The 13619-nt window shown below is 42.3% G+C and overlaps 1 protein-coding gene across 1 annotated transcript in view; it reads left to right on the top strand.

Moving 5' to 3' along the window:
• Positions 1-13619, top strand: part of LOC122561374 (broad substrate specificity ATP-binding cassette transporter ABCG2-like) — a 123684-nt gene that overhangs the window by 39924 nt on the left and 70141 nt on the right. The window lies entirely within an intron of this gene.

The raw sequence follows: 13619 nt of genomic DNA, 5'->3' as shown, positions 1-13619 counted from the left end.
GCCCGAAACATCGATTCTCCTGTTCCTTGGATGCTGCCTGACCTGCTGCGCTTTTCCAGCAACACATTTTCATTCTGAATAAGCTCCCTTTATCATAATTCTCTCTCTCGTCTATCAAATGACCAATCCTTTATCCCTTTGAATCTATCTGTAGTGAAAGGGAGATAGATGCCTTACAAACCTAATTGAGTTCTTTGAGCTGGTGACCAAACAGGTGGATGAGGGTAAAGCGGTTGATGTGGTGTATATAGATTTCAGGAAGGCGCTTAATAAGGTGCCCCACAGTCGGCTATTGCACAAAATACAGAGGCATGGGAATGAGGGTGATGTACCGGTTTGGATCAGAAATTGGCTTACTGAAAGAAGATGACAGAGAGTGGTGGTTGTTGGTTCATCCTGGAGTTCAGTTACTAGTGGTGTACCACAAGGATCTGTTTTGAGGCCACTGCTGCTGGTCATTTTATAAATGACCTGGATGAGGGCATAGAAGAATGGGTTAGTAAATTTGCAGATGACACTAAGATCGGTGGAGTTGTGGATAGTGCTGAAGGACGTTGTTGGTAACAGAGGGACATAGATAAGCTGCAGAGCCGGGCTGAGATGTGGCAAATGGAGTTTAATGCGGGAAAGTGTGAGGTGATTCACTTTGGAAGGAGCAACAGAAATAAAGGGTACTGGGCTAATGGTAAGATTCTTGGTAGTGCAGATGAACGGAGAGATCTCTGTGTCCATGTACATAGATCCCTGAAAATTGCCACCCAGGTTGATAGGGTTGCTAAGAAGCCATACGGTGTGTTAGCATTTATTAGTAGAGGGATTGAGTTCCAGAGCCATGAGGTCTTGCTGCAGCTGTGCTTCTGGTGTGGCCGCACTTGGAGTATTGCGTATAGTTCTGGTCACCACATTATAGGAAGGATGTGGAAACTTTGGAAAGGGTTCAGAAGAGATTTACTAGGATGTTGCCTGGTATGGAGGGAAGGTCTTATGAGGAAAAGCTGAGGGACTTGAGGCTGTTTTCGTTAGAGAGAATAAGATTGAGAGGTGACTTAATTGAGACATATAAGATAATCAGAGGGTTAGATAGGGTGGACAGTGAGAGCATTTTTCTCCAGATGGTGATGGCTAGCACAAGGTGGCATAGCTTTAACTTGAGGGGTGATAGATTTAGGACAGAGATAGTTTGTATACTCAGAGCGTAGTAGGGGGATGGAATGGCCTGCCTGCAACAGTAGTAGACTCGCCAACGTTAAGGGCATTTAAATGGTAATTGGATCAGCATATGGATGAAAATGGAATAGTATAGGATAGATAGGCTTCAGATTGGATTCACAGGTCGGCACAACATCGAGGACCGAAGGACCTGTAGTGCACTGTAATGTTCTATGTTATATATTCTAACATGTCCATGCCGACCAGTTATCCTAACCTAATCTAGTCCCATTTGCCAGCACTTAGCTCATATCCCTCTAAACCCTTCCTATTTGTATACCCATTCAGATGCATTTTAAATGTTGTAATTGTACCAGCCTCCACCACTTCCTCTGGCAGCTCATTCCACACACACACTCTGTGTGAAAATGTTGCCCCTTAGGTCCCTTTTATATCTTTCCCCTTTCAATCTAAACCTATGCCATCTAGTTCTGGACTCCCCCACCTCAGGGAAAAGAGTTTTGTCTATTTATCCTGTCCATGCTCCTTGTGATTTTATGAACCTCTATAAGGTCACTTCTCCGCCTCCAACGCTCCAGGGACAATAGCCCCAACCTATTCAGCCTCTCCCTATAGCTCAAATCTTCCAATCCTGGCAACATTCTTGTAAATCTTTTCTGAACCCTTTCAAGTTTCAAGAGGCCAGAATTGCACGCAATATTTTAAAAGTGGTCTAACCAATGTCCTGCACAGTCACAACATTACCTCCCAACTATTTTACTCAATACTCTGACCAAGAAAGGAAAGCATACCAAACACCTTCTTCACTATCCTATCTACCTGCGACTCTCAGCAGCGACACCAGTAGTGACCCTTACCTCCCACATCCTGCAAAAGGTGCATGTAGCTGCTCTAGCTTCCATCCCCTCTGCTCTAAGTTGCCAAAAGAGATTTTAAAAACCCTTTCCTTACCAACCCTCCACACAGAGTCTTTCATTTTGGTTAGTGGGGGAGGGCGGGTGGGAAATACTACAAGTGTAGTTTTTCGTGTTTACGAACATAGAACATAGAACATTGCAGCGCAGTACAGGCCCTTCGGCCCTTGATGTTGCATCGACCTGTGATATCAATCTGAAGCCTATCTAACCAAACTCTTTGTTTATCATCCAGCTGTTTACCCAATGACTATTTAAATGCTCTTAAAGTTGGTGAGTTTACTGCTGTTGCAGGCTGGGCATTTCACCCCCCTACTACTCTCTGAGTAAAGGAATTACCTCTGACATCTGTCCTATATCTATCATCCCTCAATTTAAAATTAGGTCCCCTTGTACTACCTATCACCATCTGAGGAAAATGGCTCTCACTGTCTACCCTACCTAATCCTCTGATCATCTTGTATTACATTAGATTAGATTAGATTACATTACAGTGTGGAAACAGGCCCTTCGGCCCAACAAGTCCACACCGACCCGCCGAAGCACAACCCACCCATACCCCTACATTTACCCCTTACCTAACACTACGGGCAATTTAGCATGGCCAATTCACCTGACCTGCACATCTTTGGACTGTGGGAGGAAACCAGAGCACCCGGAGGAAACCCACGCAGACACGTGCAAATTCCACACAGTCAGTCGCCTGAGGCGGGAATTGAACCCGGGTCTCTGGCGCTGTGAGACAACAGTGCTAACCACTGTGCCACCGTGCCGCCCACTTGTATGTATCTATTAAGTCACCTCTCAACCTTCTCTAACAAAATCAGTCTCAAGGCGCTCAGTCTTTCCTCATAAGACCTTCCCTCCATACCAGGCAACATCCTAATAAATCTCTGTACCCTTTCCATCTATATTGCTCCTATAATGCGGCAACCAGAACTGTATGCAATATTCCACGTGCAGCCATACCAGAGTTTTATACAGCTGCGACATGACATCATGGTTCCAAAACTCCATCCCTCTACCAATAAAAGCTAACACACTGTATGCCTTCTTATCAACCTTATCAAATCTGGGTGGCAACTTTCAGCGATCTATGCACATGGACACCAAGATCTCTCTACTCATCCCTACTGCCAAGAATCTTACCATTAGCCTAGTACTGTTTATTCCTGTTGCTCCTTCCAAAGTGAATCACCTCACACTTTTCTGCATTAAAGTCCATTTGCCACCTCTCCGCCCACCTCTGCAGCTTATCTATGTCCCTCTGTAACCTGCTACTGCCTGACTTTATTAGTTCACTTAACAGCAGTCCCCATGTGCCCTGTTCAGCCTTCAATGTGCCGATTCATGAGGTAAGTATTTTATATTCAAATTTACTTCCTGTCTGTCCCCGACTCATGTTCTCTAGACTCCCACTGTTTAAATGGAGACTGCTCAATAATGAGGTAAGTATTTTGTATTCAAACTTACATTCATTGCTGCCTCTGGCTCGCGCTGTCTCGACTCTCACGCTGAAATCAAGGCTGCTGATAAGGTTTTTATAAGAAGCTTTGCTAATAATAGCAGGATCCTAATTAGTTCTGATGATGTAAATTTTAAAATACATGCTCCATTTGTAACCTTTTCAGCATTTTGTTCACCCAAATAATATCTTCCACATTGGGATTTTTCATAGTTGTACTCAACTCTAATACTTCAGAACTGGCATCTAGCCTTACATTAGTACCCAGTCAATTATGCTGTCCAAATTGACTTTGCAATTTCTCCATTTCATTTTCGATGCCGCTGCCTCTTTTTGTGAGCTCCTACTTATTTCCCAAGTAAGATTGCTGATGCAAAGTGATACTTGATTGATTCTGCCTGATTCCTGAAGAAGGGCTTATGCCCGAAACATCGATTCTCCTGTTCCTTGGATGCTGCCTGACCTGCTGCGCTTTTCCAGCAACACATTTTCAGCTCTGATCTCCAGCATCTGCAGCCCTCACTTTCTCCTCCTGATTCTGCCTGATTTCCAATCCATTGTACTTAAAAGCCCCAGAAACCTGACTTCCAATTTTAAATTCTGTTTTAAGCCCATTCATGGCAACGTTTTCAACTTTATTGTTCCCGCCCCCACAAAAAGTTACGTATACGCGGCAGAAAAAAAGCCTGTAAGATGCCCCTCGGGGTGCCAGTAAAACATGGCAGAGTCTGTTCTTAACTGAAGATGATCCAATTTTAATAAATCTTTAATAGAGCTTACTTAGAAGTACCAAACTCTTGACACATTATTTAGGGCATATATATATTTATTTAACTACTGGAGTGTCTCCACAGCATTTGATTCTTCTTTTTCAAGATAAGAAACCCTTGGTTCTTAAGCTGATCTTCGTGCAGAAATGTCAGTTGATCTATATTCCCTAGCATTTGTTTCTAAAACAGCCAAGAAATTTTTCAAAATTACTTTACCAGCCATTGGTGAATGTATTTTTATGGCTTGGCTTTTCTTCAAAACCTTGTATCGCTAGTTTTGCTTTAATCTCATAAATCCCATCAGGTGACACCTTTTCTGTATATATTCACCTCTGTGATAGGGCTGATTGTATCCTATCTAGCACCTCTAGGTACACCCCAAATTTTCTCCATTTTATAGAGTCGTGTTTTTGACATGTTTTATTAATTTGTCTTCTAGTTTGTTCATGGTCATTAAGATTTCTCAATCATAAAGGCTTCTGCTTATGGTAGTATTTTTGGTTTGTACTATATTTTTTTGCCCTTATTAAACGATGTTCTGTATCTTATCATCCATCACTTTCTGGATTGCTACTTTTTGACCTCCTGCCTGTGCTAAGAGGATACTTTTCAACAGTTCATGATCTCTTTCTCATGGCATGTTGCTATCAGGCCAACCATTTGATCTTACACTGCACTTTCTTGCTTTCCATCTTTATACTTGTTCTCAATTCACGGGCCTAATTTTCTGCCCCTGATCCTATACGTTCATCTAGGTTTTGTATTATCCGGTGTACTGGAATACTGTACAATCTCCTGCTGTACTTACAATAGTTGCATTTCTCCAGTGACTAGCCACTTCTGATAAATATTTGACTTTAGTACCCACTTTTGTTAGTCGCCTTTTGGGACCAATGGGTTCATGTTGACCATCAGAACTGATCTGTCCACCAGCAAACAAACAGTGAATTGTGGCAGTTTGATCCACATAAAAGTGTAATGTTTGGATTTGAAAGGTACCTGCCACCTCATTATTTTCTATATGTCTTTCAACACGGCATTTATTCAGCAGTGTATAAAATTGCCTAAGTATGTTCTGTCTACAAAAAGCAGGAGAAATTCAACATGGCTTATTATTGCTATATCAGTCTACAGATTCAAGGACAGCTTCTTCCCTGCTATCAGACTTTTGAACGGACCTCTCAAATATAAATTCAGGTCTCGCTCTCTCTGTACCTTCTTTGCAGTTGTAATACAGTATTCTGCGCTGTGTTCTGCTACTCTGATGCACTTTGTATGGTATGGGCCACTTGTATAGCACACAGAACAGTTTTTACTCAATTTCAGTATGTGACAACAATAAATCAAACTCAAACTCAAGCATCAGCAAAGAAGTGGAAGGGGTCACAACCTTATCAAGTAGCACTCACTAACCAATAAGCTGCTCACTGATTTTCACATTTGTGTTCCACCAAGGCCACTTACTCTTGACCTCAGTATGGCCATTATCCAAACATATACACATGAGCTGAACTCCAAAGTGAGGTGAGACTCACTGTGATATTAAGGCAGTATTTGATAAAGTGTGACATCAAGGAGCTTTTGCAAAACTGAAGCCAGTGAGAATCATGGGAAAACTCTATGCTGGCTGTAATTAAACCTTGCAGAAAAGAAGATGATTGTCATTTTTGAACATCAATCATCTCAGTCCCAGGACATTACTACAGGTCTTCCTCACTGTAATATCCTAGCCCCCAATATCTTCAGCAAGAACAAAAACAGATATTGCTGATAAAGCTCAGCAGGTCTAGCAGCATATATGAAGAGAAATCAAAGTTAACATTTTGGGTCCAGTGACCCTTCCTCAGAACTGATGGTAGCTAGGAAATGGGTGAAACTAAGGACTGCAGATGCTGGAGAGTCAGAGTCGAAAAAGATGGTACTAGAAAAGCGCAGCAGGTCAGGCAGCTTCTGAGAAGCAGGAGAGTCGACGTTTTGGGCTTTAGCCCTCCATTGGGAATGTGGAGGGAGAAAAGGGATGAGAGATTAATGGGAGGGGTGTCGTCTGGGGGAAGGTAGGTGGGAAGGCGATAGGTGGATGCAGGTGGAGGGTAATTGTGATAGGTCAATGGGAAAGGTGGAATGGATAGGTGAGAAGGAAGATGGACAGGTCTAGAGGGTGGTGCTGAGTTGGAGGGTTGGATCTAGGATGGGGGGGGCGGGGAGATTTGGAAACTCATGAAGTCGATGTTGATGCCTTGTGGTTAAAGGGTGCCAAGGCAGAAGATGAGGCACTTTTCCTCCAGTTGGCGGGTAGCTTTTATTTGTGGTGGAAAGGCCCAGGACTTGCATGTCCCTGGGGGAGTAGAGGGAGGAATTGAAGTGGTCAGCCACAGCGCGCTGGGTGTTTGGTGCCTGTGTCCCAGGGATGTTCCTTGAAATGCTCCGCAAATTGGCACCCTGTCTCCCCGAGGTAGAGGAGATCACATCAAGAGAAATGGATTTTTATGTAGAAAATAGGGTGGGAGGAGGGGATAAGGAGTGAATGATAGGTGAGGATAGAGCCCAAACAGAGAGAATAATAGTTGAACAAGCAAATGAGTAGACAATGATCTGGCTAGGAGAGTGAATAGCTGTTAATAGACACTGTTAGTGGCTAACAATGGGTTGTGTGTAATACAGACTGTGTAATAACAAGGTCTGATGTGTGGGGTTGGGGGCTATGACATAGCAGAATTCAAACTCTTAAGGTATTGAACTCGATATTGAGTTCAGAATGCTGCAGGGTCCCCAAGCGGAAAATGAGGTGTTGTTCTTCCAGCTTACGCTGAGCTTCACTGGAGCACTGCAGCAAGTCTGAGACACAGATATTGGCCTGGGAACAGGTTGGTGTATTAAAGTGGCAGACAAATGGAAGCTCAGGGTCATTTTTGCAGGCAAAATGTAGGTGTTCTGCAAAGCAATCACCCAGTCTACGTTTTGTTTCCCCAACATATAGGGGACCACATTGCAAGCTTTGCCAGTAATTTCTGTTTTTGTTTCTGACTTACAGCAGCCGCAGTTCTTTTGGTTTTTACCTTCAGCAAGACCTGGAAAATATTCAGACTTGGGCTGAAAAGTGACAATCAGGAATGTATTGAAATACTCCCCACCTGCCTGAATGAGTGCAAATCCAACAATACTCAAGAAGATTCATACCACCGAGAACAAAGCAACTCGATTGGAACCATATCCTCAAACATGCATTGCCTTCACCATCAACACTCAATAGCAGCAGTAGGTACTATATATAAAGTCCAGTGTAGAAATTCACCAAGGCTTCTTAGATAGCACTTTCCAATCCCATGACTACTACTTCCTAGAAGGACAGGGGCATCAGATACATAGGAATGCCACTTGCAAGTTCTATCCAAGCTAATCACTTTTGTGACTTAGAAATATATTGCTGTTTCTTCAGCGTCATTGGGTCCAAATCCTGGAATTCCTTCCTTAATGACATTATGAGTCTACCTACAGCACAATGGACTGCAGCAGTTCAAGAAGGCAGCTCACTACCACCTTCTCAAGAGCAACCAGGAATGGACAATAAATGTTGGTCTAGTCAGCAACAGCCTAATTTGTAAATTTAAAAATGAATTGCACATAACTGTTTTAAAATTCCAGCTCCCTCTGTACTTTAGAGTCCTTCAATTTCTCACCAAAAAGTTTTTTTAAAAATTCTTTCTGCCAAAATGTCAATTTTATATTTTCCCATATTAAGATTCACATTTCATATCTTTGGCTACTCACCTAAACTACCTGTACCCCTTTGTTGCTTGCTTCTTCCTCACAGCTTACTTTACCTGTATTTGTATTATCAGCAAACTTAACTATCATGCCTTCCATCTCTTCATCCAAGTCATTATGATAAATTATGAAAGTTGAGGGCTCAGCACTGATTCCTGTGGTACATGACTTGGCACATCTTGTGAAACAGATAATGACCTGTTTAAGTCTATAGGTGGGCCTCCAATTTATGGATGTCGGACATACAGTCGCTTGTACTTATGAATGTGGTCTTATACAGTGTGTAATTTTAAAGACCCAACATACAAATTTCTGTACTTAAGTTTGATGCTTTATATTGTTCTCTAACGTGTTCTGACTTGCGTACAAATCAACTTGCAAATGGACTCCATTCACAACATGGGAACTGCCTATATTGCAATTTTCTGTAGCTAGAGAGTGCTTTATCCATACCAATATGCTTACTTCTACACAGTGAGTTTTCATTTTCTGCAATTTGATGTGGCATCTTATCAAATGCTTTTTGGAAATTCATGTACAGCATTACTTCTCCAAGAACTTAAAAAAACTGGTTAAACATGACTACCTTTTAACAAATCCATGTTGACTCCAACTATACAGTTTGAGCTTCTCTAAATACCCTGTGATGATATATTTAATTGTAGCTTCTAACATCTTCACTGTGACAAATGTCAGGCTAAATAGCCTGTAGTTTCCTGCTTTCTTTCTCCTTTTTTGAATACAGCATAGAACATTGAACATTACAGCACAGTACAGGCCCTTCGGCCCTCGATGTTGCGCCAACCCATGAAACCAATCTGAAGCCCATCTAACCTACACTATTCCATTTTCTCCGTATGTCTAATCCAATTACCATTAAAGTTGTCAAGTCTACTACTGTTGGGGGCAGACTGTTCCACGCCCCTGCTACTCTCTGAGTAAAGAAACTACCTCTGACATCTGTCCTATATCTATCACCCCTCAATTTAAAGCTATGTCCCCTCTTGGTAGAACACCATCCAATGAAAAAGGCTCTCACTGTCCACCCTATCTAACCCTCTGAATATCTTATATGTCTCAATTAAGTTATCTCTCAACCTTCTTCTCTTTAACAAAAACAGCCTCAAGTCCCTCAGCCTTTCGTCGTCAGACCTTTCCTCCGTACCAGGCAACATCCCAGTAAATCTTCTCTGAACCCTTTCCAAAGCTTCCACATCCTTCCTATAATGCAGTGACCAGAACTATACGCAATACTCCAAGTGCGGCTGCACCAGAAGTACAGCTGCAGCAAGACCTCATGGCTCTGAAACTCAATCCCTCTACTAATAAATGCTAACACACCGCATGGCTTCTTAGCAACCCTATCAACCTGGGTGGCAATTTTCAGGGATCTATGTACATGGACACCGAGATCTCTCTGTTCATCTACACTACGAAGAGTCTTACCATTAGCCCAGTACTCTTCATTCCTGTTGCTCTTTCCAAAGTGAATCGCCTCACACTTTTCCGCATTAAACTCCATTTGCCACCTCCTAGCCCAGCTCTGCAGCTTATCTATGTCCCTCTGTAACTTACAACATCCTTCGGCACTATACAACTCTACCAACCTTAGTGTCATCCGCAAAGTTCTACACCTGTATTCCTGATGAAGGGCTTTTGCCCGAAACGCCGATTTTGCTGCTCCTCGGATGCTGCCTGAACTGCTGTGCTTTTCCACCACCACTAATCCAGAATCTGGTTTCCAGCATCTGCAGTCATTGTTTTATCTACACCCTCATCCAGGTCATTTGTAAAAATGACAAACAGCAGTGGCCCCAAAACAGATCCTTGCGGTAGACCACCAGTAACTAAACTCTAGGATGAAAGTTTCCCATCAGCCACCACCTTCTGTCTTCTTTCAGCTAGCCAATGTCTGATCCAAACCACTAATTCATCCTCCATCCCATGCCTCTGTATTTTCTGCAAAAGCCTACCGCGGTGCACCTTATCAAATGCTTTACTGAAATCCATATACACCACATCAACGGCTTTACCCTCATCCACCTGTTTGGTCAGCTTCTCAAAAAACTCAATAATGTTTGTGAGGCATGGCCTATCCATCATAAAACCATGTTGACTATCCCTAATCAACTTATTCCTTTCTATAAGATCATAAATCCTATCTCTTATAACCTTACTCTAGTCATTCTTTTATTCCTGATATATCTATAGAAAGCCTTAGGGTTTTCCGTGATCCTATCTGCCAACGACTTCTCATATCCACTCCTGGCTCTCCTTAGCTCTCTCTTTAGGTCTTTCCTGGCTAACTTGTAACTCTGAAGCACCCTAACTGAGCCTTCATGTCTCATCCTAACATAAGCCGTCTTCTTCCTCTTGACAAGACCTTCAACGTCTTTAGTAAACCATGGCTCCTTACTCGACCACTTGCTCCCTGCCTGACAGGTACATACTTATCAAGGACCCGCAGTAGCTGTTCCTAGAACGAGCTCCACATTTCAGTTGTGCCCATCGCCTGCAGTTTTCTTCCCCATCCTACACATCCTAAATCTTGCCTAATCACATCATAGTTGCCTTTCCCCCAGCTATAATTCTTGCCCTGCGATATATACCTATCCCTTTCCATCACTATATTCATTTATATTGTTAAAAATCACATCTTTGTCGCTCCGAAAGCTAGTGTGCTTCCAATTAAACCTGTTGGACTATAACCTGGTGTTGTGTGATTTTTAACTTTGTACACCCCAGTCCAACACCGGCATCTCCGAATCATTCATTTATATTGTTATTACCAGTTATATTCATTATTTTACAATCTAATGGAACCTTTCCAGAATATTGGGAATTGTCACCAGTGCATAACAATGGTATGACTAGCCACTTCTTTCAATGTGATTGGATTAAGTCCATCAACACGTTGGGATTTGTCAGCCTGCAATTCCAACAAGTTGCCCAGTAACACTTGTAATTTTCTCATGTTTTCCCTTCTTCTAATTTCATAATTTGCAGATAATTCTGGGATGTTACTTCTGTCCTCAACATAGAACATAGAACAGTGCAGCACAGGAAGAGGTCCTCCAGTCCATGATATCTGTGCCGACCGTGATGATATTCTAAATTAATCTAATTTGCCTGCACTTGGTCCATATCCCTCTATTCTCTGCTTTTGGAGGAGCTGTTGATGGACTGGGGAACCTGGTGTTGTGTGATTTTTAACTTGATTTTCTGCTTGTTCATGTGTCTTTCAAAATGCCTATTAAACTTTGTTGACATATCTATATCTGTTACCTCCCTGGCAGTGTGTTCCAGTCACCTGCTACCGCAGTGTAAAAATCTTTCTTTGCACATTTCTTTTAAAATTTCCCCTTCTCACCTTAAACCTATTGATCTAGTGTTTGACATTTCTACCTGGGAAAAAGACTCTGCCTATGCACGCTTCTCATAATTTTATATACCTCTATTAGGTTGCCTCTCGGTCTGTGACCTTGCAGTGAAACATTCCAAGTTTGTCCAACCTCTCCTTATAGCTAATACACTCCAATCCAGGCAACAGCCTGATAAACCTCTTCTACACCCTCTTTAATGCATCCTCATCCTTCCTATTGTGTGGCAACCAGAAATGCACATTATACTCCAAATGTGATCTGACCATAGTCTTGTACAGTTACAGGATGACTTGCCAGCTTTTATACTCAACCCCTCAACTGATGAAGGCAAGCATGCCATAGGCCTTTTTTACCGTCTTTGTGATAATACTGTCACTTTAACAAGGTTATTTTGCTCTTGGTTCTTCTCAAGAGAGGTGGTAAAGGCAGAAGTGGCAAAATGTCTGGGCAAGAGCCAAGTTTAACAATAGCAGGAGAAAGGTCAGTTCTCCCAGTTCAGGTTTTTTTCTAGTAGATTAGATTCCCTACAGGAAACATCCACACCAATCCTCTGAAGAGTAACCCACCCAGAACCATTCCCCTACATTTACCCTGAACACGATAGGCAATTTAGCTTGACCAATCCACCTGACCTGCACATCTTTGAATTGTGGGAGGAAACTAGAGCACAGACACAGGGAGAATGTGCAAACTCCACACAGACAGCAGACCGAAACACGAAACATGAAACATGGCCTTACTGAAACATGTAAAATCCTGGAGGAATTTCACAAGGTGCCTCCAGAGAGTATATTTTCACTTGGGGAATAGAATTGGGGTATGCAGTTTGAGAATGTTGATCTCCCATTTAAGGTAGAGATGAGGATAAATTTTGACTCTCCAGAGAACAGTGGAGCCTGTTCTAGTGATTGTAACAAGATCAGCCAGGCGGAACTCATAAAATATGAGTTCTTGATTGGGGCTGTTAATCTGGTTCACTTAGGGAGCCCCAGTTGACAGATAAGAACAGGAGTTTCAGACATCCTGTTCACTCTGAGAGATGACTCTGAGGGAGCTGGATCAGTGTCAAGGAATGTCACTTGTAAATAACTTGGTGACACAATATTGGTTTCTGTGGAGTTATTTCATCTGAGCAATTGAATATGTTCAAGCTTGAGTTAGATAGGTTTTTGGTTAGGAAGGTGAAGAGTTATGAGGAGCAAACAGGTCAGTGGATCTGAGATCATGTTAGATCAGTCATAATTTTATCAAATGATGGAGCATGTTTGAGGGGCTGAATGGCCTACTCCTGCTCCTAGTTCTTGTGGTAACCTTTCAACTTAGCCACAGATGGATTTCTTTTCATGTTGACTTTTTATTTCCACAAGGTAATTAATTGATCCTCACCATGAATTCGTTGACTTTGCATTTAAAAACGGAAGAAATTCAAATACACATGCACATCTTCACTAAATGGCAATGCTAAGAGAAATTTGTTTATCGCTTCTGTTCTTATGCTGGCCATTACTGCAGGGAAAAAAGAAACCAACTGCAGTATTCTTTGACACAATATCATTGTTAAAACATTTAAATTCAATGAACAAGTCAATCCCACTAATCTAATAAATTCCTAATACTGTTGACATCTGTGTTACAATTAACATTTCAGAGCAGAATTTCACGATTGAAACACGTGATAGCAATTTGTTACTGAATCCAAAACTTAAAAATTGTAATTCCTTGTAAAACTACATACTGGGGTAAATAAATTAATAGGAGGAGAAAGTGAGGACTGCAGATGCTGGAGATCAGAGCTGAAAATGTGTTGCTGGAAAAGCGCAGCAGGTCAGGCAGCATCCAAGGAGCAGGAGAATCGACGTTTCGGGCATGAGCCCTTCTTCAGGAATGAGGAAAGTGTGATTTACTATAACACGGACATTTACTATAAACCGACCAACTCCCACAGCTACCTAGACTACACCTCCTCCCACCCTGCCCCCTGTAAAAACGCCATCCCACATTCCCAATTCCTTCGTCTCCACCGCATCTGCTCCCAGGAGGACCAGTTACATACCGTACAACCCAGATGGCCTCCTTCTTCAAAGACCGCAATTTCCCCCAGACATGATCGACGATGCCCTCCACCGCATCTCCTCCACTTCCTGCTCCTCCG

Source organism: Chiloscyllium plagiosum, chromosome 22 (assembly GCF_004010195.1).
Source record: "Chiloscyllium plagiosum isolate BGI_BamShark_2017 chromosome 22, ASM401019v2, whole genome shotgun sequence".
NCBI lineage: Eukaryota > Metazoa > Chordata > Chondrichthyes > Orectolobiformes > Hemiscylliidae > Chiloscyllium > Chiloscyllium plagiosum.
Note: the sequence above shows the minus strand (reverse complement) of the source record. Positions and strands in the feature narration are given on the sequence as shown.